This window comes from Dermacentor andersoni, chromosome 9 (assembly GCF_023375885.2).
Source record: "Dermacentor andersoni chromosome 9, qqDerAnde1_hic_scaffold, whole genome shotgun sequence".
Lineage (NCBI taxonomy): Eukaryota > Metazoa > Arthropoda > Arachnida > Ixodida > Ixodidae > Dermacentor > Dermacentor andersoni.
In genome coordinates, this window is record NC_092822.1 from 82,419,508 (window position 1) to 82,425,570 (window position 6,063).

Below are 6,063 nucleotides of genomic sequence, written 5' to 3' on the forward strand. Positions count from 1 at the left end.
ATGCTTTTCATTTTCCTTATCATCATGTCTACGTAGGTGTCCTCGTTAAGCTAACGTTGTACAAATGCTGGCTTGGAGAGGCATTCGCGGTGGCAGCTGCAGCCAATCTGCTATTTGACGCGCGGCTGCAAGAGCTCAACCTGGAAGACAACGACTTCTCCATCACCGACGTCTACAACATGATAGCGACGCTGGAGGTAAGTAGTGGTGATTAGAATTCTTTTGACAAGGCAGCCTGGACGAGTACACAATGCGCCAAGGTCAAAGCTGCCAACAATTACGAAAGTTAATATGGGAGAGTGTCATTAACATGAATGTTGAGGAAAGAGCGAAAGGCGAGTCATCCTTTTAAAGTGAAGCTGTATATTGCTAGACGATTCGTCCATTCGTCGGTCGCCTGTACGTCGAAAACTCCTCCGGCGCAACTCCATGCGCATGCGCGAAAAAGAGAGGCGCGCGATTGGCTGCGCCAGTAGTGATGTCGTTGCTCTCCGTCACAGACTAGCGCGCGCAGCAGTTTCACTCCGGTTCCGAAATGGGTACGCCACGCGTCATAGGCACTCATGAGGAGCAGGACGCTTTCAATAACCAACGCCGCGCCGCTGAACCGGGAACGAGCTCGTCTACGCGGTGCCAATGCTGCGGCCCGTGCACAATAACAGGGTCGTGCAGCTGAGCGCAAGCAGCAACTGCGTATCGAAGATCCTGCAGCGTACAAAGCCGCCATTTAATGAACCGTCGCGATTAACCCAGTGATAAATGCTGGTGCCACTTGTCTCAGCTTCTCTGGTTTAACCATGCGTATAGAGTGCTAGGGCGGTGAATTTCTTTTTTTTTTTTTTTTGTCTAAACTGCCGGCTTGCTTGTTGTAAATTTGTGCATGGGTGTGGCATTGTACGGTTCAAGCTGCTCATAGGCGTGTACGAATATTCGAAACTTGGAATGCGAATAGAATAGCCTTAGTAATTAGATTCGTATTCAAAGCAATGTTTTCATATTTGAGGCTGTCAAAGATGAAGTCAGTTCGAATGCTATAAGGCACAACAGTTGTTGGAGACACTCTCATATGATTCTGCTGCAGCAAAACAACGGTTGTTTCGTAAACAATCGTAGTCATTCGCTAACGTCCGGAGACCAGTTCTGCGCATTAGTTTTCAGTCATTAATCAAATATACTATGGATTTCTGCTCTCGATTTTCCCAAGGCAATATTTTGGGCCATCTCACGAAATTTTAATTCCTTCCAAGCAACGTGCGTTGCTGCAATTGTGCTTAGCTATTTCAACAAGCACTGCACTCTGCTACGCTCATCTTGTGACGCGGTGTTTGCTTTTTTGTTTAGTCGCTAATATTGTCATGATATATATATATTCGTATATTCCTTATTTCCCAACATCTGAAACGAAATGCCTTTCAATTGGTAGCGCCATTGTGTTATTTTATTTCCCATTGGAACTGCAGCCTTTTGTTGCAAACGGAGTCTACGCAATCTTCATATTTCGTTCTGTTTGGGAATTCTAAATGTGCTACATTCATTCCGATATTCTAAGTGCGCTCTTTTCCGATTTGATTAGAAAACTTCGCTATTCCCACACCGATAGCTGTTCATCTGCGTTCTCCTTTATTGTCCCACAAAGGCCTCTCGCGGAATATTCCATAATGTGGGGAGCATAAGCATCAGTTACCATGGTAATCATGAAAACAAGGAAAGATGGAAATAAAATATAAAAATGTCAATGGCTCAAATGACAAAGGATATCGACAATGAAGGCATTACGAAGGTAGATTGTGGTAGAAGCGTGAGTAACGTAAGTGCTTTTGAACATACGCTGTCAGTAAGTGCATAAATTTTTGTGTATCGCAAAGCTTAACTATTGATTCTGATAGCTTTTTGTACTGCTCTATACTAGTCTACAAGAACAAGCTTGTTGTGCCACGTAAGGGTAGGGTTGCCGACCGTCCCGAAGTTAGTGGGAAAGTCCCAACGCTTGCGTAAATGTGCCGTATCCCGAATTCACAGTCTGGAAGGCCAATTGTTCAGATTTTGTTTATTTTCATGCGAGAGCATTATATGCCCCATTACGCGAAAATGCATCGGCGTCGGCGTGACTGAAGGCTGGTGCCAAAAATGGCTGACGGCGCGAGGAGGAAAAACACGCCAAGAATGCTCAGACTGGCGTCAAATTGGTCAAGGAGGTTCCTGTAAACAAACAAATGGCTTCGAAGCTAAAATTTGTGCATTTCAGTCTGGGCGGTAATCGAAGCTGGGCCTCTGGGGTGCGACACGATCTCGCTTCCCCGACGCCCCGGAGGCTCCGCGATTCTGGCTGTCTAAAACTGTGCCTAGTGCATGCATCATTCCGCACATCACGTCGCAACCATCTGTCTGACTAAAGGTATGGCATAGTGCGTGCGTCTTTGGCACATGATGGGAGCAGCCACTGGGTTACAGGTGGCGCCATGTCATGAGTGTACAAAATGAAGGCGTGCGTGACATTCCGAGGTCTACAAACTGTACAATTCTTTCGCATTCCTACACGTAAGCCCTCTTGAGTCTCTCTGACGACTTTCATTATCTCCAGCATAACAATATATAGGCCAGAAAACCGGACAGCTGCTTTGCACGGTCTGATTTTTTTTTAGTTCGCTTGTACTGTCGTAAACATAAAGGTGGTTTCGTTTTTTCGTGAGTTGGCTCTTGTGCCCTTTACTTGAAACTCGGGACACAGTAGGACCACAAACATTTGTTCAACCTTGTTACACGTGTGGACTGGCGGCTCCCATCACTCATAAGTTCAATCGTCGCCTGCCTCTTTCCCCCATTCCTTCTCCCCCCGTCCTGACCTCTTTTACTCGAGAGTTGGCTACCCTATGCAAGGGCTGTGTACCTTTAGTGTGAAGGAGTCGGGGGCAAGTGCGGTGACGAGGAAACAGAACATCCTTAAACAAGCGTGGGAAACACTAGTACAGATCGTGAAAAAAGCACAGTTCGGCAATGATGCAGCGTTTACGTTGAACTGCACCGACAGTGCGCTGCAGTTCAGTTTAAGTTTATTATTAGTTCATAACAATTCGATACAAGAAATTATATACAGACAAGGGTGCCATAGCCAGAGACTGCACCGGGATTTTTGGATTAGAAGTTATATCAAAAATAAAGCGGAATACGGAGCAGAGGAAAAAATTATGGAATAAGCATAAAATAAGCAAGAAATTTAGTGATTACACACATATAAAGCAATAGAGGAAATATGCAGAATCATTGCTAACTAAACAGCAACGAATTAGCAAAATAACATTATAGAAAATTAATCAACAGCAAATCATTCTTGAGTTCGTATTTAAACGAGTACAAAGTAGACGACAGCTTCATGGAATATGGTAAACTGTTCCAAAGTTTAAGCGCGCAAAAAGAAGCCATTTTTCCGTGATTAGTATGACGTAAAGGCAACAGAAAATATCGATTGCTGCAAACCTTGTGTTATTGGGATTAAAAAGATCAAAGCTAACGAAGTTCTAAGAAACTTGTAGAGTTAGTAATTTGAAAAATAATATCGCTAAATGATAGTTAAACAAATCAGTATCTTGAAGAATGCGGTTTGTACGTAGTTGTGAAGAGGCGTTAGAGAAGGAATGGCTTCGCGTTGTAATGCAAATAGCCTGATTTTGAATGTGCTCGATAGTGCAAAGATGATAATGGTAAGTATTACCCGAAGGACCAATACCATAAATGCTATTGACTATAAATGAAAGCGAAGTATAGCGATAATAATCCTTCTTTAGAAAAAAATGCGCGTGATTTGAGTAGTGCTCTAATGCCAAATGCGGTTATTGTTTGATTTTGTTTTGTCATTAGTAAACTAAAGGTGGAGGATCTAATTTGATGTCGAGGAAAGAAACACAAGTGGAGGCAGGAATGTCATGCCCATTGAAGGTTATGGTCGGAGAACGAGGTAAATGCCTCTGTGAAGACATAAATATTGTGAATTGCGTTTTCGTAGGGTTCATGGTGAGAAAATTGGCGTTAGACCAATCAGTAGGCATAGACAGAACACTATTTAATTTCAAAGTCAGCAAAATATAGATTTATCTGAGAAGGCAACAGTCGTATCATCGTCGTATAGTATGGGTAGTGTATAATCAAGGCAGTCAGGCAAATAATTTATATGAATGCAAAATGATAGTGGACCGAAAATCGAGCCCTGAAGCACTCCTTGGTTAATAATTTTGCTTTCAGAGAAAGCCTCGCCTGCGTACGCTGTTAATGCACGATGAAATAGATAACATATTAAAGTTTCAAGAGCTGGACCACAAATTCCAATAGACTGCAGTTTAGTAAACATAACTTTATGGTTTGTTGTGTCAAAGGCTTTAGCGAAGTCTAAGACCGAGCCAACAAAGTATCCGGGATGAAGTGACTGTCGAATATGATCAGTTAATTTTAGCAAAGCCAAGTTAGTCGAGCTTCCTGAGCGAAGACAAAACTGGCAAGTTTTCAAGAATTAAGTTTGTTAAGGTAGCTGTTAATGCGACTAAGTATTAACTTTTCAACAACTTTACTAACTGAACGTAAAATACATATACATAGAAGGATAGTTACCGATAGTTAATGTGTGTTACTTGCATATTATTTCCTTGTTGCAATAAAACTGCGATATCTTGAAATTGATCGATTTTAGTGCGTACTACTCGTGGCGTTCTTACCCAAGAGCTCTAAAAAGTAATGTTGCCGTATCCTTAGGCAAATTGCACGTTGATTAAAAAAGGAGTATTGTAGCGCTGTTTTTTTGAAATGGCGTTAAATTTGTGTCGAACATCTAAATAATGTCACGCAGTGCCAATGAGAAATAATCACTGAATAATAAATTGAACCTTTTATGTGATAAATTCCCACTGCGTTAAATATTCAGTAACGAACAGCACGCTAGGCTCCAGTATTCTAAGCATTTTCTGGCTTCTAGCAATAACACCCTCGCCCCCTTTAAGAAATCACTAATGTGCGCAGGTTCTGGCCACCCAAATGCTACAGCAGTTACGACCATAAAAGCTGCTTCAGTAAACAAAAGTGACTTGGGGATGCCTGCAGCTTTACTGCCCGCCATCCCTGTAAGGTGTGGCAAAGATTAGGCGAGGCAGTCTGGCATAATTATTGGAAGATTCCAAGAACACAATAACAGTGTACACAGGGTGCATCCTGGGAATGTCGGCCGCCTTGCAGTAAACTGCACTCGAGCATGCCAGTGACTCATTTGAGCAACACAAATTAACCGTCGAAATAAAGCTAAACAAGTGCGTTTACTTCCTTACACCGGCGAAATTCAAGCTAGACGCACCGCGCATCAAGTTGACCTCCAGTATCGAACAAAGAACGGCTGATTCGTAGATCAGGTTTCAGGAGTTGACAAACCTTCAGACGAAATGCGCGCAGCATGCATATTTGTCAGGTTCCCTCTCCATAACAATATACATTGCGCTATTTTCAAATAAAGTTTGATTCAAGTTATCTCTGGGGTGGCAGCACCCCTACCTCTTCCTTTGTTTCCTTGTACGCGCTGTTCTCCGTTCACCAGAAGTGTGCGAGATTGAATGCGCCTGCAGGTGAACAAGACGCTGGCGACGTTAGTCGTCAACCTGACAGGCGCACCACCCCGGAACGAGATCTCCTTCCTGTTCCGACTGATCTCGACCATCGACGTCTCCTCCCGCCTAAAATTCATCTGGATCAACCCGCGCGGATCCGACTTCGCGGAGGGCGTCCTCTCTTCCCAAACGAGCTCCACCACCCGGAGCTTGGACGAGTGCGGATCCAAAGACGCGATGGAGTTCCTGGACGCACTCGCCACAACTCGCAACATTGGCGTCGCTTGGCTCGAATGTACTATAAGTGCAGAACAAATCGTGATTCAAAAGTTGATCGACACTCTCGCCAGGACCAAGTACCTAAGGAAAGTATTGCTCATATATTTCATACGGAAGAGCTGGTGAATACTCGCATTTTTTGTATTAAAATAAGTCAAGCGCATATGTATTTTCACTGTCTCAACAGTTAAACCGTTTCAGATAC